Raw genomic sequence first — 26,399 nt, forward strand, 5'->3', positions numbered from 1 at the left:
CACTTAAAGAACTCCATGTGCGTGAGACAGCGGTTTCCAAGCTGTTCATTCGCAGGGCATTGTACAAGGCAATGTTACAGCCTGGGGTTACAATGCAGGAACACCTACACAATTTACAGTTAAAGTTTGCTGCGCTACAGGAAAGAGACTGTGCGTTAGACCAGCAGGAGAAGGTGGCTATTATTTTGAGTTCTCTCCCGGAAAGCTGGGATAATTTAGTTTTGTCTCTAGAAAGCATACAGGAGCATGATTTATCAGTCAGTTACGTTACTGGGCGTTTGATTGAAGAATGGCAGAAAAGGCAAGAAAGGTCGTTTGCTGCAGAGGCTTCTACAGGCGGGCGGTTTGAAAGGAGTTCTCATGCCGTGCCAGAGTTGAAGCAAAAGTGAGGAGTCAGCGTTTGCTGTTAGGCGTTGTTTCCGATGTGGGTCTTCGGCGCATCTAAAACGGCAATGTCCAGAGTTGGTCAAGTCTCAGTGGCCGGTGCAAGAGCAGAGACGAGATCAGCAGCAGCAGCAGCAGTGTAAAAAGAAATTCTTCAAATGAAAACAGTTGGCTCAGCTGGTGACCGCCGAGGTCAAGATTGCTGATGAGAAACAAACTGTCTGGGTGGTTGATTTGGGAGCGTCTCGGCACATCGTAAATTCAGATGAATTGTTTGTTTCCAAGAACTCAGCACAGCGCAGCCAGATGGCCCTAGCAGACGGAAGTACTTCCGAAGTGATTTCGGGGGGTGCAGTTATTGTTCCTTGTTTTTGTGAATGCCTGCAAAATGTACTTTGTGTGCCTTCATTAAGGAGCAATCTGATGTCTGTAGATTGTTTGCTAAAAGCTGGGTTTAAAGTGTATTTTGAAGGACACAGTTGCATTATTAAGAAGGCTGGTGAGATTTTAGGCACTGCTAAGTCAGAGGGAGGCTTGTTTTGGCTTAAAGCAGGATCTCAAGTTGCAGCAGTAGTCAGTAAATCTCAGCCTGCAGTGAATAACAAAGCTGTACATGACAACTGTGTGCACTTATTGCATAGGAAAATGGGGCATGCTTGCTGGAAAAGTGTACTAAAAATGTCTGAATTGGCTGATGGGGGTAATTTAAAGAGTTGTAACAAGTACCTTGATTGTAATGTTTGTAAAAAGGTTAAAACCCACAGAGTCTCTTACCCCAGAAGTGACAGAGTTAGTGAGTCACCGCTACAGCTGGTTCACATGGACGTAATTGGTCCATTTGCTGTAAGCAGGGGTGGATCGCGTTTTTCATTAACAATTGTGGATGACGCCACACGTTACTCTTGGGTTTTTCCCATGAAGAATAAGGGTGACGTGTTCACTAAGTTTAAAGGCTGGGTGGCATCTGTGGAAAGATTTCTGTCCATTAAACTCAGAAGGATTCAGACGGACAGAGGCGGCGAATTTATGTCAAATGCTTTTAGAAATTGGTTACAAAAGCGTGGCATTGGGCATAGAAAAACGAATGCTTTTTCCCCAGAGGAGAATGGCGTTGCAGAGCGAAAACACAGATCTTTACAAAATATGATGTTTGCCATGCTTGATGATGCTGATTTGCCCATGTCTTATTGGGGGGAGATCATGCTCACCGCGTGTTATCTCCAAAATAGGCTTTTTCATCAAACAATAGGTACAACTCCATACTTTAAATTGTTTCAGAAAAAACCCAAAATTGACCATTTGCATGTGTTTGGATCAAAAGCCTGGGTACTAATTCCAAAACAATTGAGAAAGAAGGGAGATCCTAAGACCAAACAGTTAGTGTTTGTGGGTTACCAGGAGCTGGGAAAAGGTTTCCGCTTTGCTGAAGGGACAAATGGCATTGTGATCTCCAGGAATGCCACTTTTTGTGAACATAGTGGCTGGGAGAGACTACATGCCAATACTGAGGTTTGGTTTGAACCTTCCCAGGAGCTTCATGACTCTGAAGGTAAACATAGAGAATCAGAGTCTGAGGGGGAGGAAAGTTCAGATAAGAGCTCTCAAGAAAGTGAAATTAGCCAGAGACCGGTTGCTAAGCAACAAAAGAGAGATCGTAGTTCTGAGGAGGAAAGTGGGTCAGAAGAAAAATTTTCTCCCAGAAGATCTAAAAGACAAAACAAAGGAGTGCCTCCGGTGCGTTTTTCTCCAGATACTGCAAATGTGTTTAGTGTAATTGCAGAGCCCAAGAGTTTTCAGGAGGTGTTAAAGTTACCAAAAGAGGAGGCAGAGCTCTGGAAACAGGCAATGGAAGAAGAGATGTCCTCTCTGAATGAGCACAAGGTCTTTACACCAGTAGCAGCGCCTGAGGGGGCAAAGATTGTAGGCTGCAGGTGGGTGTACAAACTTAAACCTCTAGTGACAGGAAAGTACAAATACAAAGCTCGTTTAGTGGCTCAAGGATACTCTCAGAGGCCTGGAAAAGATTATGATGAGACTTTTTCCCCTACTGCTAAGGGGGACAGTGTAAGGTTGATTCTAACGCTTGGAGCAAAGAGAAAACTCCTGTTAAACCATTTTGATATCCAGACTGCATATTTACATGCATCAATATCAGAAGACCTGTATCTAGCCAAACCGCCTGGTTATGAGACAGGTTCCAATAGAGTGTTGAAATTAAACAAAGCTTTATATGGTCTCAAACAGGCGACAAGATCTTGGAACAAATGTTTCCATGAGGCCTTAGTGTCATTTGGTTTCAAGCAGAGTACAGCTGACAATTGTGTTTATGTACGTGGTACAGGCAGTGATCAAGAGTTTTGTCTGATTTATGTAGATGATGTATTGTATGCTTGTAAAACAGATAAACAAACTAAAAGGTTTGCCAAGCAATTGTCCAGTAAGTTCAAAATGAAGGACTTAGGCCCGGTTAGAACATATCTAGGGTTGGAAGTGTGCTGGGCCCAAGATGGCAGCTGCCTAATTAGTCAGCAGAACAAAGTTAAACAACTACTGACTACATACAGGATGCAGGATTGCAAAGGGGCAGTGGTGCCTCTGGATCCAGGTTTCATAAAAACACTTCATATAGATGAGAGTCCTGAATTTGAACATCCTGATATATATCATTCTGTAATTGGAAGTTTATTGTATCTAGCACAATGGTCCAGACCTGATATTAGCTATGCAGTAGGCATATTGAGTAGATTGGTCTCAAAACCCACACTAAATGCCTGGAAAGGGGTAAAACAAGTTCTGAGATACCTCAAACAGACAATTGGCTATATGTTACAATTAAATTCTTCAGAGAATGAAATGTTGAGTTGCTACTGTGATAGTGACTGGGGAAATTTGCCAGATAGAAAATCTGTCACAGGACTAGTCATAATGGTCGGTGGAGCTTTAATCAGCTGGCGGTCACGCAAGCAAGACATTGTAAGTGTGTCATTAACAGAATCCGAGTACGCCACATTGAGTGAATTGTGCAACGAGGTGATTTATTTCAAGCATTTGTTAGCAGATTTAAATGTAAATTGTGGAGAACCAGTACGAGTTTACATTGATAATCAGGCTTGTATAACCTTAAGTAAAACAGAGGGTTTCAAATCACGTTCCAAACATATCTCTGTAAAATACCAAAATGTACGTTGCTGTGTACAAGACAATATAATCACATGTACTTATGTATCAAGTGAAGAAAATGTAGCAGATGTATTAACTAAACCATTGGCAAAGATAAAGAACAAGCAAATGTGCAAGGGTTTAGGTTTGCTGGAAAAACAATCTCCTACATAGGTGTTATTTGATGTTAATTGTCCAGCAGAATCTGTGAGGGGGTGTTCAGTTTCTGTTAATTGATTCTCATGAAAACTTGCAGATTCTGGCTTCACACAATTAACTCAAGGCAGTGTCAATTTACTCTTGGCAGAAAACCAAGGTCTGCTTGACCTAGAAACTACTCACTCCGATTGGTTAACGACCAGCCCTCAACTCTGTTATCTAGGAATGCTAGTACGTTTGGGGTGTGGTGTGTTAGGAGTAGGAGTGCTGTGTATGGTTAAGAGAGAGAGAGAGATAGAAAGAAAGGATTTATTTTACTTTGTTTTGTATGCAGAAACTCTGCTGGTTTCTTTTCCTTTTAATAAATCCTGTAAATAGTTATTGAGTCTAGCTGACTAGTCATTTCCACCTCAACTAGCTTCTTCGCTGTGCAGGAAAACTCTGCTACGTTTGGGCTAAAGCCATTAGAGCTATGCCTGACACTTCAAAGTTCCAAGAGTTTTCTGCTGCTCCAGAGAAGCGGACACGGAGCAATGGATCCAAACTACAAGAAAGAAGATTCCACCTAAACATTAGGAAGAACTTCCTGACAGTAAGAGCTGTTCGACAGTGTAATTTGCTGCTAAGGAGTGTGGTGGAGTCTCCTTCTTTGGAGGTCTTTAAGCAGAGGCTTGACAACCATATGTCAGGAGTGCTCTGATGGTGTTTCCTGCTTGGCAGGGGGTTGACTCGATGGCCCTTGTGGTCTCTTCCAACTCTATGATTCTATGATTCTATTAAACTGTTATAACAAAAGGGGGGAACACTATGGAAAATCGAATAGAATTTTTTCGCTTTCCAGCGCCATCTGGTGTTGCATGTTTATAATTCATTCAAAATGCTGTTTTTTGACTAATGTAGCTAAGTCCTATATGTCCCTGAGGAATTAAGTTATAGTTTGAGAAAACAAGAGACTTGTGTAGTGTCTGTGTAGAGTTTCATATTCACACAGAACTGTACAAATATCATTCCTCATGGCAACCCTCAGTGATAGTAAATATAGTTATGAGTTTTCGGGTGTGTGTGTGTGTGTGTTAGGCTGAATGCTTGGCCCCATTCTAATTCTTGGAATAGCCAGGCTAGCTTCCTGGTGAGGTGATAGCCTAGGTAATGAGCCATTACTGGAACAAATGAAGCGGCTCAGCATCAGAGGCAAAATGGGTAGACCCCCTCCATCAACTGGCTGATAGAAAGACAAAGAGAGGAAGTGGGGTGGGGATGAGCTAGAAGCGGGAAGCAACAGGCTGGAAAGCCATAGCAACAGAGCCATACCTGATTTCTGCTTGAATCCAAGGCTATGGGAGAAAATACTGCTTTGGGTTGTTGATTCTGTGAACCCCTCTGTCATAGGCTCAGGTTGCATATAAATAAACCATGTGTCATAAAGACACCACAGTCTCTGCTGTGCCACATTCCAAAGGGAAATATGAACCCCTGGAATCTCGGAGATTGGGGTGGCATGCAGCAATATAATCCATTTAAGGAATGGTGAAATTTTGAGCAGAGAGGGCTTGTTCTTCCCATCTTTGTGCTTCTTCAAAATGGGAGCTTCCCACAGGGGCCATGTGTGAGCCTCCATTTCAGACATGTCAACGCAGCATGAAAACAGGGAGCATGACTCAGTTTTACTTTCTGCCCAGGTGTCTAATTACTCTTTGTATAAGCAGTTCAATAATAAAATCTTCTAAAATGACAAAATTGCTTATCTTAAAATGCCTCAAAATACCATCTGGTGAGTGACTGATTTAATTATTTTTACAGGAAAGTAGTTACAAGAGATAGCTCAGTCTGCTAGAGTGTGGTGCTGATAACGCCATGGTTGCAGGTTCGATCCCTGTAAGGGATAGCTGCATATTCCTGCATTGCAGGGAGTTGGGCTAGATGATCCTCAAGATTCCTTCCGGTTCTATGATCTATGAATATTTGGAGCCCTCCTATTGTTGTGGACTACATTTCCCATTACCCTGGGCTACTGGCTAACTTCACTGGGATTGATGGGAGCTGTAGTCCACAACCTTCCTCTTTCAATGTGCCCTTTATGTAGAAATCTTTCCCAGTCTGTTTTTGTGTTAGAGCTGTTGTGTGCCCAGCTGCAGAGTGAGTAGGAAAGGACCAGATACTTCACATTCACTGGGTAAGATCTAGAGAGCTTTTTATACGTATGAAAGCCACTCCAACTCACACTTGGAGTCTCCTGCTGCTACTGCTGCTGCTTCTCACGGAGAAGGTGGTGGAGCATGTGACTTGTATGCAGTGCTTTTTTTCAAGAAAAATAGGTGCCAGAAGTCACCTCAAAGCTCTTATAGTAAGTCACCAGGAGACTCAGGGCAGCCCTGAACAGATGCCAGTTTGACGATGGCTGCGTTCACCACTCACGCAGGTGCTAAAAATCACAGCAAGCTGGTTTTGGGGGTCGCTCCCTGGTTCTGGTGCAAGTCAAATAAATGTGCCCCCACCTCCCTCTTTCTTAGATTCAGGCGGACGGCGAGGGCAACTGAGAAGGGTCCTTACACAAAGTTGTGTGAGAGAAAAGGATGGAAGAAAAGGAAATACAAGTTGGCCTCACCCCATAGCTTGGCCAATCGCTGCTAGGAGCGGGCTGGAGTCATAGATCTTTTAAAAAAGTGTAGGACTCACACACACTGGCCAGCTACTGCTCTGACTTGAAATGTTCATTTGGGGCGTCTCAGAAGTATGTAAAGGCAAGAAGTGGGCAGGGGAGCCCCGGCCCATGATGGCACCCACCTGAGAGGTGCTGGAACTGTGTTCTGGCACACTCTGGCTGGAAAAAAAGCACTGCTTGCATGCGGAAGGTTGGGCTGGGAGAGGCCCTTGTCTCAAACCTTGCAGATCTGCTGCCAGTCTTGATGGAGACAATATCCAACTCAGTATAAGGCAATTTCTGATGCATCTCCATATGCAGCCCTCCAAACCACATCCTGTGTCATTGTGCATGTGTGTTTGTGTGTCCTAACCCTCAGGAGCAGCTGCTTTGGGTGATAACAATGGGCTGCAGGGTGGAAGGAGGAGGCAGGAAATCCCCATCGCGAAAGCATAGCTTGGCTCTTTATTCTTTTTGTCCTTTTATTGAAGAAAATGAACTTGGAAGTGTGACAGTTGTGAGGTTATTTCCCCCTGTTGCAGATCCTATTTTCACACTTCTGATTCTCGGGCACAGCAACATTTTTTTCCCCTTTGCACTTAAATCTTCATGAAAATAATTGCATGTAAATGGATGTTCTAATAATATGTTGATTAAAAATGCATTAATTTTACATCACCAAATCATCATCATTAGTTGAAGCCCAATACACTACAAAATGCCTAATTTTTCTTCAAGCCGTTTTGCATTTGTTGGTAACTGAGATTAACACGGCACTGAAAAAGCTCATTACGCATTCCTAGAGATTTTCTTTTGTTAATTTGTCCCCAAAAAGACCATACATTTAATCAATTTTCCACAAAAAGCTATGCTAAAGTGCTGCTAAACTATCACTAATTAAACCAGCTGTATCGAAAAAGGGAAGGGTTTGTTTCTGTAACAGATATAGCGCTCATTTCATGAGCACAGCATTTCATTTCTGCTTTGGGTTTCCGCTTGCAGCTGGAGAGAACAGAAGAACAACATGGGAAGTGCTGATGGCAATTGGAAATGCTGCTCCATTTATGGAAATCTCACCATTTGAGAGGTCACTTTCTTTAGAGCTTCAAATTGCATAAGAACAGCAGGAGAGCCTGCTGAATTGAACCAATGGCCCAACTAGTTCAGCATCTGAGTCTCACAGCGACCAATCAGTTCCCTCTGGGAAACCTGTAAGCTGGACTTGAACACCAGAGCACTCTCTCTTCCTTTGTCAAGGGGATGAAGCTACTTTTTCACAGAGAAGTTGCTTCTTCCCTTTATAATTTTGGTTGCCCTTTTATTGTCACTCTGCAATTTTGTTTTTAAGGGAAGGCGACCAGAACTGTAACAGTATTCCAAATGTGGTTGTACCATAGGTTTAACAGCATTATGATATTAGATATTAGATATTCCCTAGTGTGGAATTCATCTTTTTCACAGTTGTCATACACCGAGTTGACATCTTCAGTGAGCTAACTACCAGAACCCCAATATCTCATTGCTAGTCAGTCAGATATATATATATATATTGCTTCTGTCATTTTACTACCCTTTCCTCAGTTTGGTTAGGTTCTTTTGGAGCTCTTTGCCATCTCTTTTTGTTTTAAACATCAATAACTATTAAGTTTCAAAAACCTGGACCACCTCACTGCTCACCCCTAACTCTAGTTAATTTAGTGACCAGTTAAAAAGCACAGGTCCCAATATTCATCCTTGTGGGTCTACTTTCTACATGCCTCCATTTGAAGAACAGTCCATTTATTCCTACTGTTTCCTACTACTTAATTAATATTCCACATGGCTCTGCTTACTGTGTTTGTAAGTCACTTTGTCATTTTACTCAAAGTGACTAAAAAATGACTCAAATAAGTTACTACTGGAAATATGAGAAGAAGCATAACCCACACTTCTCTCACGGCTTCCCATGAACACCTGAAACCATTTATAGATTAGAGTCTTATCATCATGATTACTGCACCCATTGGTGGAGAGACAAGCCTGTACATTGATAAGCTTATCTTATTGCATGTAGCAACAATTTCTTTCCACTTTCCTGAAATAACTGTACATACTTTCCCTCCCAGTCCTATTGTGTCTGCTTCTACATCATGAATGACCACTTTAATGTAACATCTTTCCTCTTTAAAGAAAAATGGGCATCTCATTCAAATTGACTTTGCTGAAGTGTCCTCCTATTGTGTCTCTTTTTTGTTATTATTGTACGGCAGACAATTGTTGAAATTTGTATTCAAACATGTACCCATTGTGTACTCCTGTAGATAGTTGAGAATGGTTTTGCATCTATTCAGAGTATACCATCTGAACAATGAGAGATTTCAGTTTGCTTTAATATATATTGGGTGTCATTTGATAGGTCAGACTGTAGATGCCATACAAAATACTGTGCCTTGGAAGATTTTCTAAATGACTTGGGGAGGATCTGCTTTCAAAATGGCATTGCCATTCAAAACCTGAAGACACGCTCAATCCCCTTTTATCTCTGTTTTGGAAGAATGTGAGCCTGGTGTATTATTTTGGAGCAGGGGAAAAGCTGTACCCTGCTAAGACAACGAAGATGTTTTTGACGCTTAGAGTTAATGATATCATAGAGGGTAAATGTATGATGAGGAGCTCTAATAGAGATGAACAGGCATCTCCTCTGAAGATTAGTGTGCGGGGTGAGAATTTGAAATCAATGGGGTGGGGATTGGCTTAAATTACTTAGGATGTAGCTGAGTTGGTAGCATTTGCTATTTTCAGGCGGAATCCAGTTCCATGCTGGGAAATGCATATTGCACAATTAGATGATTAAGTGCAAGAAGCCCACATCCACAAAATCTCAGACTTTGTGATAAGGAGAGGATGGTGGCAATTCACTGTAAAGTGTGGGATAACACTTGTTTTGACATGGTGTCATCTAACCTCCCCACAAACAAATGAGACCAAAAGATAATTAAATAGCCAATATCATCTCATCTCCCTGCAAACATATCATATGGAGCAAGGTTGTCTGTATTATGGATGTGCCCCTCTCTTGTCCCTCTCAGCCTAACTAGAATTTAGATAAGGTCTCTTAAGGAGCAGGCATGATGGAATTGGGAGAGTAAGGTATCTTAGACCTAAGCCATATAGGAATTTTAAAGGTAAACACCTACAAATTGCAGTAAGTGCTACATATTTTGTGATTTTAATATATTACCCTGTTCCTCTGGGACGGGATGGACTGAAACTCAAATTGATGCACATGAAACTGTCCCAAATGACTATTAAAAATCATATTTTGACTGAGAACATCTGTTATACATAAATGTACAGCACTCATTACTGTTGTCCCAGTTGTTTGGGGAAAAATTAGTTGTACATCCCAATGTGGCAGTTAGAAATCTCTGTGGGGACAGTTAATTTGGGCTGTTTATACTGACAGAATAGACGAGCATATTCCAAGAAAGCTAAATGGCCTTTGATGCTTCCAACAACATGTTGGGTAGTTCACATGCCTCTGGTGGAGCAGCCAATGTCAGAAATGCTGGTTTCCAGTTGTAGGGAAGGTCCCTCCTCATGGGCATGGACTTTGATATATAGAAGGTGATTTTGTTAAGGGCAATGCTGGGTGGGTAAATACCACACAACAGATGGAATGTGAACTGTCATTTGTCATAGCACTTAAATTTTCTTGTTGCAGAACTGCAGCAGAATGTCTAAGGGTGATGGGTGTCTTAGCAAAAAACAACAACCAATCTTGGCTGTGTGTCCTGGAAGACCTGCTGTTGTTTATGTTAATTTTTTGGATCTTTCTTTTGGATCTTCTGATTTATGTGGTTTGGTTGTGTACAATTCAATGGTTTGTTTCTTGTTTATTACGACTTTTGTTATGTTCGTAGTTTTGCAATTTTTAAAATATGTTGTAAGCTGACTTGGGCATGGTTTTAACTCTGGAAAGGTGGCATACAAATAAAATGATAGATGATTAATAGGGACAAAACATGCTTACTAGAGGAAATTCATTACGTTCAAGGGATAATAGCTGGATGAGAGGTGTCACCTGCATTAGATTTTTGCATTTGTTCTGGGAGATTAATTAGGCATGCATTAAATGTCATGGCCCATGTGAAGGTCTAAGTTTTAGGTCACTGTAGGGAAATCCCCCTATACAACCACCAATATGGTGGGGTGCTGTGAAGGTTGGCAGGAACTTCGGGGACTTTCCCTGAATATATGATACATAGCTTCTGATTATTCATGCAATCTTGGCTCAGAGAAAATCCAGACCTATCATCTCAGGGCATGTGCAGACATCCAGCCAAACTGAGCTGCTTGAGAACAGCAGACTGCCCATGAAGGATATATGAATGGTGGAAAAGGAAATGTAAGGGAGTTTTCAAGTGTGAAACTTAAAGGGTTACACAACACTGTTACCAGTTTGCAAACATACAGTGCACACACAGCAACAATGCACATTCATTACATGCACATGTGTGTGTATATCTGAATTGCCCGTGCGCATGCACACACACATGCACACATACACAGAGTGGTAGAATGTTTGTTCCTCTTTGAAAATGCTAATTTAAAACTTTGCTGCACGCTTTAAGTATAAACTGGCTTGACAGTAGTTGCACCATCTGGTAGCCCTTCAGGGATTTTCTTTTCCTTTTTTATTTAAATATGCACTACCAAATACTGGAAGAAGCAAATCAGATGGAAATGCAATAAAAGGCAATTCAAAACAATGTGATCTCTTTATCAAATATGGCAAAAATTAGAAGACAAACATCTCCAGGGCACAACAGTAAATGAACCATAACTGGAACAGAAAAAGATAGAATTAAACTCACTACTGAATATTACTGAATTTAAACTTGGTATAAATATGTTGCTAAAGCTGCAAACAATGTCTGGTTTCATTACAACTAGAAATGTGTGTTGTTTTACAGTTAGTATGGAAGCAGACCCTCTTGAACAATCTTCCTTAAACTCATTATTCTCTGTTAGCATCATATTTATTACAGGAACATTCTCAGATGTCCTCTTTCTCACATTCAGGGCCCTGTGGTATGTTTATGCTGTTCTCTGTTTAGCCCATTTCCCAGCTGTTTTATATGTGAAGCCCCCAGTGAATTTAGAAGCCCTACTCATTACTTGACAATCCATCAGCATGTAATTTATTGAGAAATAAATTTTGTAATAATTAAGAGCAGAATTATAAACAGAACACCAAACCCTGAGAATTGCAGGTGACCTGGATTACTTTTAAATACACAGTTGGAAAATAATAAGCATGATTAACAAAAGGATATTAGCTTGTAAATATTTCTCAGATAGCTTTATAAACTTAGGTTCCAGGTCCTAGAATCTTCCTTTCTCTTCCCATGCCCTCATTTCATCCTTCTCAGGTGTAACACTTGGAATGCTAAGACTGTTAAAGGCAAAATGACATATTGTACTTCACTGGGTTTTAGTAACAGACAAGATGCAATCATTCTGTTTAGTGATATGCTTCTTCTAAAGAAGACTATGACGCTCAGAAGTGTCACATTTTAAATCTAGGGACTTGGTGTTAATGCCATATTGTATCTGTATCTGTATCAGTGTTAGTTTCGAGATTCAGTACTCTGATCGTCAATTCTTTAAGCGCTGCTGAGGAGTGTTCCATATCTTTCCATAGACTTTATCACAGAATCACAGAATTCTGAGCACGATTATCCAGAGCTCTGTGTTAAAATCAGATGTGTTGTGTTGTTGCTGGTACAATTGTTGGCATCTCAACTTAAAGCAGGGATGGGGCATCTGTGATTTCACAGATCTTGCTGGACCGCAACTCCCAACATCACTGATTGTTGGCCATACTGACTGGGGCTGAGTCCAACAACATCCAGAAAGTGACGTGTTCCCTAGCCCTGAATCAAAGGCTCTTCAGACTTGCTCTCTGCAACCTTCCTTGAAGGGGGAGGCCCCTTGGTGATAGGAGGCAGCATCAGAGGTGGCTCCATGGTTGAAAGCATTGGACTAGGGTGTCAGGTGTCATAGGGTTGGGACTCTTTTTTGAGAGCTCATTTGGTCCTTCCTGGGATCCAGATCTCCAGTCCTCAGCCAGCTGAGTCTCTCTTGCAGTCTCAATTCCACCTCCCCTCCCTTGTTGGGACCTGCCCCTTGCTGTCCCCTTGTTGTTCTTGGCAAGTCCTCTGTTCACTCTGGTGCCCTGTGAGAATAGGACACTCACTAGGATGGCATTGCCAATACAAAGGCACTGTCTCCTGAGTGTTCTGCAGTTTCCAGTGCCTACACGTAGCCATGGTTTGTCATTGACTTGCTGCAGAGCCTAGTTTGGGATTAATGAAGTGATTCTTCATCTCATTTACTACATTGAGTCAACATTCCAGTGTGTCTATGGAATTACTTTTGCATGTCCTACCATTTTTTGTTTTGTCTTGTTTTTACAGTTTGCCTTATTTTCATTTGTCTATTCTATATATCATCATTACTACAATCTCTTTATTAGTGTGTTAATCCTTTGGTCTTCCAGTTTCAGGCCTACATGTTACCATTAATTTTAAACACACAAATGTCTCCAGGTGGCATTTCTACTACTAGTGGCTGCCTTAATTTACACTTTAAAAGCCTTTTAAAAAAACCCTTTTCCTCCTGTTGGTAATCATTTACAATTGGAATCTTGTACTAATGACTCCAGACTTGAAAATCCTTTTTTCCTTTTTCTTAAGCCATTTGCAAGCTTGAAAGGATCAGAGAAATGTGTGTGAGAAGCTCTTGATTGCATTAGAGGGCCAAGGCATTGCTCTTTCTGCAAAAAGCAAATGACCTGATCACTGCATCTCACATATGTTTTGGTTCAGCATAAAAAGGAAAATGAGATAATACAATAAGAATAACACTTGATCACTTGCTACAGAAGCACGTTGCCATTTGATTCTATTGTTTCCTCTACCTATGAGGTTAAAAACTGCCTATTGAAATCCAAGTAAGGTTTTTAATTGGAGGGCTGCTTCACCTTTAAGAGTTGCAGAAATGCAGCTCCATACAAGTGAAGGGTTCACATTATATTTTTGCTAACCATGCAGATTTTTTCATCTTATCAGTGCAACAGAAATGCAGATATTCATGTACACACTGACGCGCAGCGTAAATTAATAATGCAGGATTTTAAAGAATAAAAGCTTTACTGAATTAAAATAAACTTCTTCATAAACGTGGTTCCAAACAGTTTGACTGAGATTACATACTGACTCTGTTCACAACTGAAGCAGACAGACTGTGCCTGAAATCTTACAGAGAGCACAAAGTGAAACTGGCTGCTAAGTCACATGTCAGAGTGACTCAACAGTTAGCAGTTAGGCCTGAACAACTTCAGTAGGCCCAAATGATTGTGCAGTCCCAGCACTCCCCAGCACTTGCTTTGCTGCTTCTGCTCTCATGTGTCTTTGTCACATGACACACACATGTTTATATTAGTTTTTTGGGGGAACCCCCCTAGACCCTAGAAATTAATAAATGGCAGGATATTTGGGATGAGAAGGGATAAATACTAGCTGCAGAGGAATTCCTGAGCTAGCCTATGCAAAATGACCTGGCCAACCTAGGACCATTAAGAAACAATATGGCACCATTGAGAACCATTGGCAGTGCAGGAGAACTGTCCTTCCCCCTTGTCCTAAGGTATGAACAGAGTCTGGGGGGTTGGAAGATGGCCAGGGTAACTAGATGTGAGGTGACAGAAAATGAGTCTTTTAGCAAGATGTTCTGGTAAGAAGAACAAGGAAGAAAGACTGGGGTCCATCTTGGGCAGGCTGGCTGCTTGCTGGCTGGGGGTGATGACTCGGATTCCAGGGTTACACTGCTGTGGAGTACAAGGACTGTGCTGTAAGATCTGGACTCCCTCCATACAGACTGAAGGTGTAAATAGATGAATAAATTGTATTTCTTAAAGCCACAGCAGTCTCTGTCGTGTCTCAATTCTCCAAAGCAGGCATAGGCAAACTCAGCCCTCCAGATGTTTTGGGACTACAACTCCCATCATCCCTAGCTAACAGGACCAGTGGTCAGGCATGATGGGAGTTGTAGTCCCAAAACATCTGGAGGGCTGAGTTTGCCTATGGCTGCTCCAAAGGAACACAAATTCTGGGTGAGTGCCTGGAATCCCATGGGCTCTTGCCACTGCTAGGCAGAGAGAGGGGGAGACACCCAACTTTTATAACAATATAATCATCAGATCTGTGTGGTGAATCAATGGCTAACCAAATGGAGGGGGGTCTCCTGATAGAAATTCTAAAACAACAGCAGGAAGACGGTCAATCACATAGTTGATAGGCTTCACAACTTTGTCCTCAGAAAAATATACCCACTGAACACTTTTAAAGTTAATACAAAGGGTAATGCAAAACATCGTTTATTTGTTAAAACTATTTCTGTACCACCTGTCATATAAAAACAACACAAGGCAGTGTAGAAAAATAGATTCAAAATTAGGTTAAACCTTATTTATCAAATAAATAAGGTATTTTTTAATTGAAAATAATATTTCTTTTTACTGACTGCTCCCATGTGTAGCCCTCTGTCATGCCCTCTGTAGCCCTCTGTCATCTCATCTGTCCTCCCAGTTGAACGACGTGGCCCAGGGAGAGAGGGGAAAATAGTGGAAGTGAACAGCTGGCTTCGCAAATGGTGTAAACAGGAACGGTTTGGATTCTTAGATCACGGACTGCAGTTTCTTGAAGATGGACTTCTGGCAAGCGATGGGCTGTACCTCACAACGGCTGGGAGGAATGTTTTTGCCAAAAATCTCAGAAACCTCATCAGGAGGGCTTTAAACTGACTAATGTGGGGGAGGGAGACAGTGCTCCTGAAGGTAGGAGTCTATCAATTGATGAAGATGATCATCCAAATGTCATAGACCAAATGGAGCAAACAGCACGCAGACCTAGTGGTGGGAGGAAAAAATCCTTAAATAAGAGACACGGGGGAATGAAACTAAATATGACATAATAGGCATCACTGAAACCTGGTGGGATAAGTCCCACGACTGGAATGTAATAATGGAGGGATACAATCTATTTCAGAGAAACAGACCAGACAAGAAAGGAGGAGGAGTGGCGTTATATGTCAGGGATGTGTATACCTGTGAAGAGATCCAAGATTTAGAACCTCAAAGCAAAGTGAGAGCATTTGGGTCAAAATTAAGAGAGAGAAGAATAACAGGGACCTCATTGTGGGAGTTTACTATAGATCCCCAAGCCAAACGGAGGACATAGATGATGCCTTCCTGGAACAGATGGCCAAGCATGCAAAAGGAAGGGAGATAGTAGTAATGGGGGACTTCAATTACCCGGATATTTGCTGGATGTCAAACTCAGCCAAGAGCATACGGTCAAACAGATTCCTCACTGGCCTTGCAGACAACTTCGTTGTCCAGAAAGTGGGAGAAGCAACAAGAGGAACAGCCATTTTAGATCTGGTCCTAACCAATGTTGATGACCTGGTTAGTGGGGTAGAAGGGGAAGGATCATTAGGCGCGAGTGATCGTGCTCTTATGAAGTTTACTATACAGCGGAAAGGAGCAGCCAAGCATGCTAGGACTCAATTTCTTGACTTTAAGAAAGCCGACTTCATAAAACTTAGGGAAGTGCTGGGTGAGATCCCATGGACAGTAATACTAAAAGGAAAGGGAGTTCATGATGGCTGGGAGTTTGTTAAGAGGGAGATAGTAAAAGCACAACTTCAGGCAATACCAATGAGACGGAAACATGGAAGGTGCCTAAAGAAGCCAAGGTGGCTATCTAAAGAACTTTTAACTGAGTTAAGATTAAAAAAGGATGGGTACAAAAAATGGAAAAGGGGGGAAACCACCAAAGAGGAATTCAAACAAATAGCCAGCACGTGTAGACACAAAGTCAGAAAAGCTAAAGCACAGAATGAACTCAGGCTTGCTAGAGAGGTTAAAAGCAACAAAAAAGGCTTTTATGGGTATGTTCGTAGCAAAAGGAAGAACAAAGAAACAGTGGGGTCACTCAGAGGAGAAGATGGTGAAATGCAAACAGGGGACACAGAAAGGGCTGAACTCCTTAATGCCTTCTTTGCCTCAGTCTTCTCCGATAAAGAGAACAATGCCCTACCTGAAGAATTTGGAGCAAATGATTCAGCAGAGGAAACACAGCCCAGAATAACTAAGGAGATAGTACAAGAATACTTGGCTAGTTTAGATGTATTCAAGTCTCCAGGGCCAGATGAACTGCATCCAAGAGTATTAAAAGAACTGGCAGATGTGATCTCATCTTTGAGAATTCCTGGAGAACAGGCGAAGTCCCGGCAGACTGGAGGAGGGCAAATGTTGTCCCTATTTTCAAAAAGGGGAAAAGAGAGGACCCAAATAATTACCGCCCAGTCAGTCTGACATCAATACCAGGGAAGATTCTGGAGCAGATCATTAAGCAAACAGTCTGTGAGCATGGAGAAAGGAATGCTGTGATCACCAATAGTCAGCATGGATTTTTGAAAAATAAGTCATGTCAGACTAACCTGATCTCGTTTTTTGACAGAATTACAAGGCTGGTAGATGAAGGGAATGCAGTGGATGTAGCCTACCTTGATTTCAGCAAGGCATTTGACAAGGTGCCCCATGATATTCTTGTAAAGAAGCTGGTAAAATGCGGACTTGACTATGCTACCACTCAGTGGATTTGTAACTGGCTGACTGACCGAACCCAAAGGGTGCTCATCAATGGTTCCTCTTCATCCTGGAGAAGAGTGACTAGTGGGGTGCCACAGGGTTCTGTCTTGGGCCCGGTCTTATTCAACATCTTTATCAACGACTTGGATGATGGACTCAAGGGCATCCTGATCAAATTTGCAGATGACACCAAACTGGGAGGGGTGCCAAACACCCCAGAGGACAGGATCACACTTCAAAACGACCTTGACAGATTAGAGAACTGGGCCAAAACAAACAAGATGAATTTTAATAGGGAGAAATGTAAAGTATTGCACTTGGGCAAAAAAAATGAGAGGCACAAATACTAGATGGGTGACACCTGGCTTGAGAGCAGTACATGTGAAAAGGATCTAGGAGTCTTGGTTGACCACAAACTTGACATGAGCCAACAGTGTGACGCGGCAGCTAAAAGGCCAATGCAATTCTGGGCTGCATCAATAGGAGTATAGCATCTAGATCAAGGGAAGTAATAGTGCCACTGTATTCTGCTCTGGTCAGACCTCACCTGGAGTACTGTGTCCAGTTCTGGGCACCACAGTTCAAGAAGGACACTGACAAACTGGAACGTGTCCAGAGGAGGGCAACCAAAATGGTCAAAGGCCTGGAAACGATGCCTTATGAAGAACGGCTAAGGGAGCTGGGCATGTTTAGCCTGGAGAAGAGGAGGTTAAGGGGTGATATGATAGCCATGTTCAAATATATGAAAGGATGTCACATAGAGGAGGGAGAAAGGTTGTTTTCTGCTGCTCCAGAGAAGCGGACACGGAGCAATGGTTCCAAACTACAAGAAAGAAGATTCCACCTAAACATTAGGAAGAACTTCCTGACAGTAAGAGCTGTTCGACAGTGGAATTTGCTGCCAAGGAGTGTGGTGGAGTCTCCTTCTTTGGAGGTCTTTAAGCAGAGGCTTGGCAACCATATGTCAGGAGTGCTCTGATGGTGTTTCCTGCTTGGCAGGGGGTTGGACTCGATGGCCCTTGTGGTCTCTTCCAACTCTATGATTCTATGATTCTATGATTCTATGATTCTATGTCTCTAGCAAACCCTCCCCCCCACATTTGTCCTTGACAATGGTTCACAACCATATTTTCACTCTGACCCTGCTCACATGTATTTAGTGGGGTTGCCATACGTCTGGAACATAGCTGGCAATTGGCCATCAGAAGCAGTGTCCAGGTGGAAATCGGTGAAATGTCCGGGAAAATCAGGATGTATGGCAACCCAAGTTGAGGTTTTTCCTAAGGTTTTGCAAAAAATAAAATAAAGCTCAAACCCTATATTTAGCCACACCTACCTTGACGTGTGGTCCCCTCCGGCCAAGAAACATCACCACCTCTGATGTATACAGTAGGCAGTATATGTTCTAGCAAAATCAAAAGTTAAGCTTAGCCATTTTGGGGATTTATACACACATACATATGGGAAGCAGGGAAGCTGATATATATTTTATACTTCTCCACCCCCTCCAAGTGGCTAATAGCAGATTGGGGGGAGAGGACAATTTAAATTGGGGGGAAAGACTGGGATGAAAGGCTGAATCACTTCTCCCCAGTGCCATGACTCTGGTTCAGTTTGCCTTTGAGCCTAAAAAAGAAAAAAGAAGATCAAAGCCATTAACTGACCTGTGATCAGATTTTCTATGTTATGCCTAGGCTGGCCCAACTGCAAGAAGAAATAATCATGTTTTATGTCTGCAGTGTGAAACCACAAGCCAGGTGAGATTTTTACCTTTAACTTCTCTGCTCTGTAGTGATGTTACTTCTGGGGAAAAGCAAGCAGTAGATTTCATCTACGGGTGTGTAGCAGTGCATGAGAAACTTCTGCAGTTTACTTTACGCACCAGTGTTGTCAATTGCACTTATTCCGATTATTCCGTTTCAATGAGACAGACATATCATTAAAATATACAGCTAGCTATGTGTGCTGAAGTATGGCAGCCATAATGTTCATGTTGCTTCAGCTGGGTTTGAGGTCCTATGTTATTTTTTTGTGGAAACAGTGCAGTGTATAGTGTGTTCATATTTTGACCTTGCTCCAAAGCCTGTTTACTCATAAGAAAGTGCCATTGATATCAGCAGGACCTACTTAAAGTAAATATCTCCTTTAATACCCTTGGGTGCAGCTCATGGGGCCCTGGAGATATGAATTCATTTAAAGCAGCTAGGTGTTCCCTCACCGCCTCTTGGGCTGCAGCTCCATCTATGCATCATTTATTCTGTTATCACCAGGTTGAACACTGCTTTCGTTTTGGGTGAAGACACAGGCAAAGTAGAAGTGGAGCAGTTCTTCCTTCTCTCTGCCTTCTCTCTGTCACCCAATAGCATTTATCCATCTCCACACAGAGGATCTCCTGTTTGTCCTTCCTCTTGCTTCAAACATAGCTGAAGAAACCTTTTAGAAATTATTTTTAAACTCTCACCATTCTGAGCTTATGCTGAATTTTGGTCCGCCTAACCTTCTCCCTGCAATTGTTGACTACTTGTGTAACCATAAGCTTAAAATACAATGAAAAGAAACTTTCCCCTAAGAGTTGAATCCTGGCCAAGTTGATAGATTGAAAGCTAAAGAGTAACAGAGCCTACCAAAATTCCTCTTTGATCATTACTATGGAGAGGAACAGAAAGCTCTGCAATTTCATTTTGCTGATCCTCTTCCAGTTGTTGGTTACGGAGAAAGCTGCCACATCTAATTTTGTTTGTGTAGTCCTTCCATTTGCATGAAAGGAGATAATGTAAACGAAGAGGAGGGAAAAACACTCCGGAGGATGACAAGTTCAGATTACTAGCAGAAGCGAGCCAATTTGTTATTCATTAAATGCTAATGAACTCAGCACCCATGTTTTATTTGTTGTACCTCGCTTCAGACTATGATGGTCATGAATCACAGTCAAAGTCCATGATAAACAAACATGTCAAAACAAATTCCTTCCAGTAGCACCTTAAAGACCAACTAAGTCAGTTCTTGGTATGAGCTTTCGTGTGCATGCACACTTCTTCAGATACACTGTGTGTATCTGAAGAAGTGTGCATGCACACGAAAGCTCATACCAAGAACTGACTTAGTTGGTCTTTAAGGTGCTACTGGAAGGAATTTGTTTTGTTATGTCAAAACAAGGCTTCCCTATAGCACAATGTGTCAGTCCTCAAATTCTAGGGAGCAGAGAGAGCCACGACCTTGGAACCCATTGTGATGTTACCCATAGCTGCTCTTTTTAGGAGACTAATGTGGCACGATTTGGCTAAAATGGGAATAAATGAGGAGGGTGGGTATAGGGCCCCCTGCCTTCCACCAGTTCCAATGCCTTCCATCAGCCACCGCTGTAGATATGTTATAACCATGGGGTAGAAAATTGTCTACATAAAAAGAATAAATAAGCATCCCTATCCCTGGAGTGGGCTTTCTCCTTCAGAGCCTCAATGCCAGCCCTGGATAGCAGCTGTAAGCCATGTCTGATGGGCAAATGGGCCTCTGCAAGGGCAAAAAATTCCACTTTTTCTTCTATGTGGGGATTGCTTTCATGTGCCTCCCTAAGTGATATTTGTTCCTTTTTTGTTAAAGAGTCAGGGCCATTTCTGGCCCATTGGCTCCTCTGAGTACAGTTTGCCATCTTTTTATATGGCTGTCCCTATTTAGGTTATTAAGCATAATCTTATTGCTAGTAAGCAACCTAATGTTAAACCATTTAGCTTCTCCTAGATTACATCAGTGAAATGAGGACTAATATGGGAAATTAATAATACAGCAAAGCTTTCATGTTCTGCTAATATAGGTATGTCATTCATGCCAGCTGGCTCTCATTTAGTCTTGTTGTGAAAATGAACAGGATGGAATGCTTCAGAAACAGGAAGGCTTTGGATATCCTTCTCAGTCACTTAACAAACACATCATTTTTGAATTCAGTAGCCTACCCAGACTGCAAACAATAATTGACCATTAATAATGAATTATTAATATATCATTACTGTTATTATTATTTCTGTTCTCATCTTGAATCTAATCACTGAGTTGGGTTTTGCTTTTCTATATTTCACTGAAGGAGGATTAAGTGATCCAAAACAGAAATCATTTATAAAGGTTGAATGTTTAGTCCAGAGAAAGGAAGAAAGGAATATATTTTTAAACATGTAAATAGGGCATCTAAAGATGAGGGTCAATTGTTCACCTTGTCAATCAAGTATAGGAAGCAATGGGTTTTAGCCTTCTTTCCTATTACAAGGATTATGTAGATTGCAAATCTGAAAGACTAATTTATGCATGAAATAATGGTTCTCTAATTTGCATTTGTGAAAACTGAATATGTTCCATTCATAATTGTTATTTATATAAGTTTGAAAGTTAATCATGCAATGATGTGATAATTTCATATTTCCTGTATTTATGAAATGCTTGTAGTTCATAAATATAAATGGTGATATTATCTGCATATCAACTGCAAAATTCAGTGGATGCCTGCATTAAAATTCATATGTAGATACATAAGAAATGGTGTTTGTTCATTCACTTTTCACAAATGAATTTCCCCCCTATTACTTATCATGGTAATAGCACTGGCCCACAATGTGTTTGTAAATGACCCCCTACCATGTTTTGAAAATTAATAGGAAGTATCTATTTTCTCATTGTGCTAAATTATATTATTATATTATATTATTAAAAACTAACAAAAACCAAATTCTTAGGACAATGTTTTCATAAAAGTTCTACAAAGGCAAGTTTCTTACCCAGGGTCCCTAGCTTTCAAACTGATTGCTCACAGACTTCCGGGTTGGCGCCTCCCGCTAATGGCGGTATCCCTCTGAAGCTCCGGAGGGAGTAGCTCCACGAGATCGGGTCCTGCCGCTACAGCGAAGCGGGGACCTCTGAGAATCACAGGAGGGTTAAGTCTGTGAGCGTGGGGGCTCAGTGGGCACCTTTTGCGTACCCCCGACCTGAGGAAGAGCCTTTGTAAAGGCTCCGAGGCGGATCGGAGTGAGCGGCGCGGTGCTGGGAGCCGACTGTCATTTTCGTGGAGTGAAGCTGCGCAGCTGTGGCCGGAGAGCGCTGACTTTTTCCTGGACAATTGGACGCTAAAATATCTACCCGTGAGTAGGCTCTTTGAATTAAATTGGAGAATAAATTGGAATAAATTCGGTGCTGAAAGGGGAAAGTATAAACAGGAAGTCTGCTTCCCCTGCTTGTAGATAGAACAAAGCAAAAGAGACTTTTAAAGCGGAAACCCTGAAAGACTCTTCTTTGAAAAGGCATAAAATCCAACATAAAAAGTGGTCTCCCCCCGAGTTTGCAGGGACGGAGGGGGGAAGATTGAAATTATATTCCTGCGTGAAAAGCTGAATTTGAAAGCTAATTCCGCTGTCTCAAAGCCCTGGAAACGGACTGCCATTTGAAAGGGGCTTGACTTGAAAGGGAAAGTTAAGTTCTTTAAGTGACTCCGCACAGAAAGATACAGTGTTTTTGGACTTCTTCTGAGTACAAAGTAACCCTTTTAGGGTTTTACAGCAGCTATTTGGGACTTTGAAAGTGTGGCTTGGAAGGGCTAAGGGGGTCTCTTGAAAGATTATATTTGCTGTTAAAGACTACTTTGTTGCTGAAGTTATCCCCCTAGAGGACAGTGACATTGTTGCAACAACAACTAAGCCGCTGAAAAATTTCTCCCTTGCTATAGCAACTGCGCCACTGGAAAATTCCTTCTCAAAACAAACTTTTAAAGAAATCTCCCAGGCGTGGGATCTGACCTTGAATTCTCATGAGAAGGCTATGGCAGCAGATGGTAAAGACAAAATAGACCCAGTACATCATACTAGGTCAGGCAAAACATACCACCAGCGAAGGCCTTCAACACCGGGAGTAACAGGAGGAGCAACCGTTACGCAGACTAAAACAAAAATTATGTCAACTGACGATGTGTTGACTCAAGCACTCAGAAAATTTAGCAAAAGAAGTGGTAGATACAAAAAATCAGGTGGTGGTAGCATCTGCAAAAATTGATGTGAATACAGCAAGCATTAATGATCTGGTAAAGAGAGTGACTTCTAACACAGAATCTATCGAAAAATTAATTGAGGAATCTGCCACGACCAGGAAGGTAGCCGAGGAAGCGAAACAGATTGCATCGGCCGCTGAGGAAAGGATTTCCCCAGCATATAAGAGACTGGAAGATCACGAGTTGGCACTGTCTTGTATAGAACTACGATCCAAGGAGCAAAATCTGAGACTTAGAGCGGTCCCTGAAATTGAGAAGGAGAATCTGGAGGAATTTCTTACAAAGGAATTTATAGGCTTTTGGCAACAGGAATTGGGGAAGGAAGAATTTAAGATTGTGAGTGCCTTCAGAATTGGGCTACGTCAGAAGAATAGGGTAAGAGACTGCTTGATCACTTTGCGAACGAAAGAAGAAAGAGACAAAATTCTGAACCTACAGTATCAGAGAACTCTGGAAATCGAGGACTCTTATGTGGAGATTTTTAAGGATATTCCAAAATACATTCTGGATCTGAGGACACACTATAGAGACCTCGTGGCTCTGTTGAGAAGGAACAAGATACTTTTTAGGTGGGAATTTCCCCAAGGCCTATCGTTCAAATACAAAGAAAGGAAAATAAGAATAAGAACGGTAAATGACAAGGATAAGTTTTTGAGAGACCACGGAGAACATCTTCAGAAACAAGCAGAACCAAAGGAAGTGACAAAAACACTGGAAAAAGGAATTCTGGGTATAGCAAATTTACAATTTGGACTCCCTAGTCCAGACAAGGCGAAACCACCGACAGACGAGGAGCAACTACTTGGAGCAGTGGGAGGAGAAGCGAAGTAATCCCATCATGGCTTTGCAACTTCTTAGTTGGAATTGTAATGGACTGAATTCCCCCCGAAAAAGAAGGTGTGTGTTTCATATATTGAAAAAAGAACAATTGGACTTGATTTGTTTGCAAGAAACACATGTTACGAGGCAACATAGGAAACTACTTATTAATAAGAGACAATAAGGGACAAGAATTTATCTCATCGGATAGAGTTAAAAAAAGAGGAGTCGTGATATATGTAAAGGAGAGACTTCTACCAAAATTAATTTTCAAAGATGAACAGGGAAGATATTTGGCAGTTGAAATTCAATATCAAGGAGAAAAATTTCTGGTAGTGGGAATTTATGCGTCGAACGATGGAAAATCTGAATTCTTCAAGAAGTTGCATGAGACTTTACTTGATCATTTGGATTACAATTTAATCTTGATGGGAGATATGAATGGAATGGTATCTACAAACATGGACAAAGCACAAAAACAGGTAGTCACCAATGATGGCAGACTACCTAAAACTTTTTTTGAAATGACTGACAATATGGACTTGGTGGATATCTGGAGAACAAAGAATCCTTTGAGAAGAGAGGGAACCTTCTTCTCTGAAGCCAAGATGACATGGACTCGAATTGACCAAATATGGATAACTAGAGGGATGGCACCGAAGATAAAGAGAGTGGAAATCTGCCCAAAAACTTGCTCTGACCATAATGCCGTCAGGATGGAGATGAAACTGATAACAACTGGTTCTTTTAGATGGAGGATGAATGACACCTTATTTAGAGATGAAGAAGTTTACAAAAAGGCCCAAAAAACTCTGAGAGATTATTTTGAGTTAAATATGAACACTGATGTTGAAAAAAGAATAATTTGGGACGCAAGTAAGGCCGTTATGAGAGGGTTTCTGATTCAACAGAATGCAATAAAGAAGAAAAGTCAAAATGAGAAGAAAGATAAAATCTTAAAGAAAATAGAAGAAGGGGAAAAGAAATTGAGAGCCAAACCAAAGTCTCAAGAAATTTTGAGAGAAATAAAACTACATCAGACACAATATATGGAATTGATGAACCAAGAAATAGAATGGAAGATTAAACAAATGAGACAAAAGACCTTTGAATCGGCAAATAAGTGTGGGAAACTTTTGGCTGGCAAATGAGAAAAAGACAAAAGTTAAATACCATTACAAACATAGAAGTGGAAGGGAAGAATACACATAACCCAAATGAGATCAGAAACTGTTTTCAAAAGTATTTTAAACAATTATACTCAAAAGGGCCGCAGAAAGATACAGATATAGAACATTTTTTAAAGACAAATGGATTACAGAAAATTTCACAAGAAAACAAATTGATGCTGAACTATAAAATATCAGAACAGGAAATAGAAGGTGCCATTCAAAGTATGCAATTGGGCAAGTCTCCAGGACCAGATGGGCTGACCTCCCGGTATTACAAATCTTTGAAGGACTATTTAATACAACCTTTGAAGGAGGTCTGCAACGAGATCTTGGAGGGGAAAAGGGCGCCGGAGTCATGGAAAGATGCATATATTACGCTTATACCGAAAACAGAGACTGAAAAGACTCAACTTAAGAACTACCGCCCCATATCCTTACTAAATGTGGATTACAAAATTTTTGCTGATATTTTGGCTAGAAGACTGAAAAAAGTGTTGGTGGATGAGATTCATAAAGATCAAGTGGGCTTTCTTCCGGGAAGGCATTTATCTGATAATTTGAGGAACATAATTGATATTCTGGAGAAGTTAGAAGTAAACATAAACACGAAAGCAGTTTTTATATTTGTGGACGCGGAGAAAGCCTTTGACAATATTTCCTGGAGTTTTATGAAAAAGAATCTACATGGTATGGGGGTAGGGCAAGGGTTTGAAAACGGTATAGGCGCAATTTATTCAGAGCAAAAAGCAAAATTAATTGTAAATAATGTGGTTACGGAGGAATTTAAGATAGAAAAAGGGACACAACAGGGGTGCCCAATCTCCCCACTGCTCTTTATATCGGTCTTGGAGGTTTTGCTGAACATGATTAGAAAAGACCAGTTGGTTAGAGGGATACAGGTCGGAGTCAAACAGTATAAATTGAGAGCATTTGCAGATGACCTAGTTTTAACGTTACAGGAGCCAGAATCTAGTACGAAAAGGGTTTTAGACCTAATTAATGAATTTGGTCAGGTAGCAGGATTTAAGCTGAACAAGTCAAAAACTAAAGTTTTAGAGAAAAATTTAACATCAATGGAAAAAGAAAGGTTTCAGAATGAGACTGGTTTGACTGTGGTTAAGAAAGTTAAATATTTGGGGATTAAGATGACAGCGAAGAATGTGAACCTATTTAAAGACAACTATGAAAAATGCTGGTCAGAAGTGAAAAGAGATTTAGAAATATGGTCAAATTTGAAGCTTGCCTTGTTGGGTCGAATTGCAGTTATAAAAATGAATGTATTGCCTAGAATGCTATTTTTGTTCCAAACATTGCAAATTGTGGACAAGATGGATTGTTTCAAGA

General features: G+C 41.2%; 1 long non-coding RNA gene across 1 annotated transcript in view; it reads left to right on the forward strand.

The window, feature by feature from the left end:
• The window catches only part of LOC309335675, a 162,336-nt gene that overhangs the window by 71,324 nt on the left and 64,613 nt on the right, over positions 1 to 26,399 (forward strand). Inside the window, exon 5 of the long non-coding RNA XR_014153628.1 lies at positions 18,737 to 18,799. This is a non-coding gene — a long non-coding RNA (uncharacterized lncRNA). The remainder of the gene's footprint in view (positions 1 to 18,736; positions 18,800 to 26,399) is intronic.

Source organism: Podarcis erhardii (genome assembly GCF_964252035.2).
Source record: "Podarcis erhardii genome assembly, chromosome: 1".
NCBI lineage: Eukaryota > Metazoa > Chordata > Lepidosauria > Squamata > Lacertidae > Podarcis > Podarcis erhardii.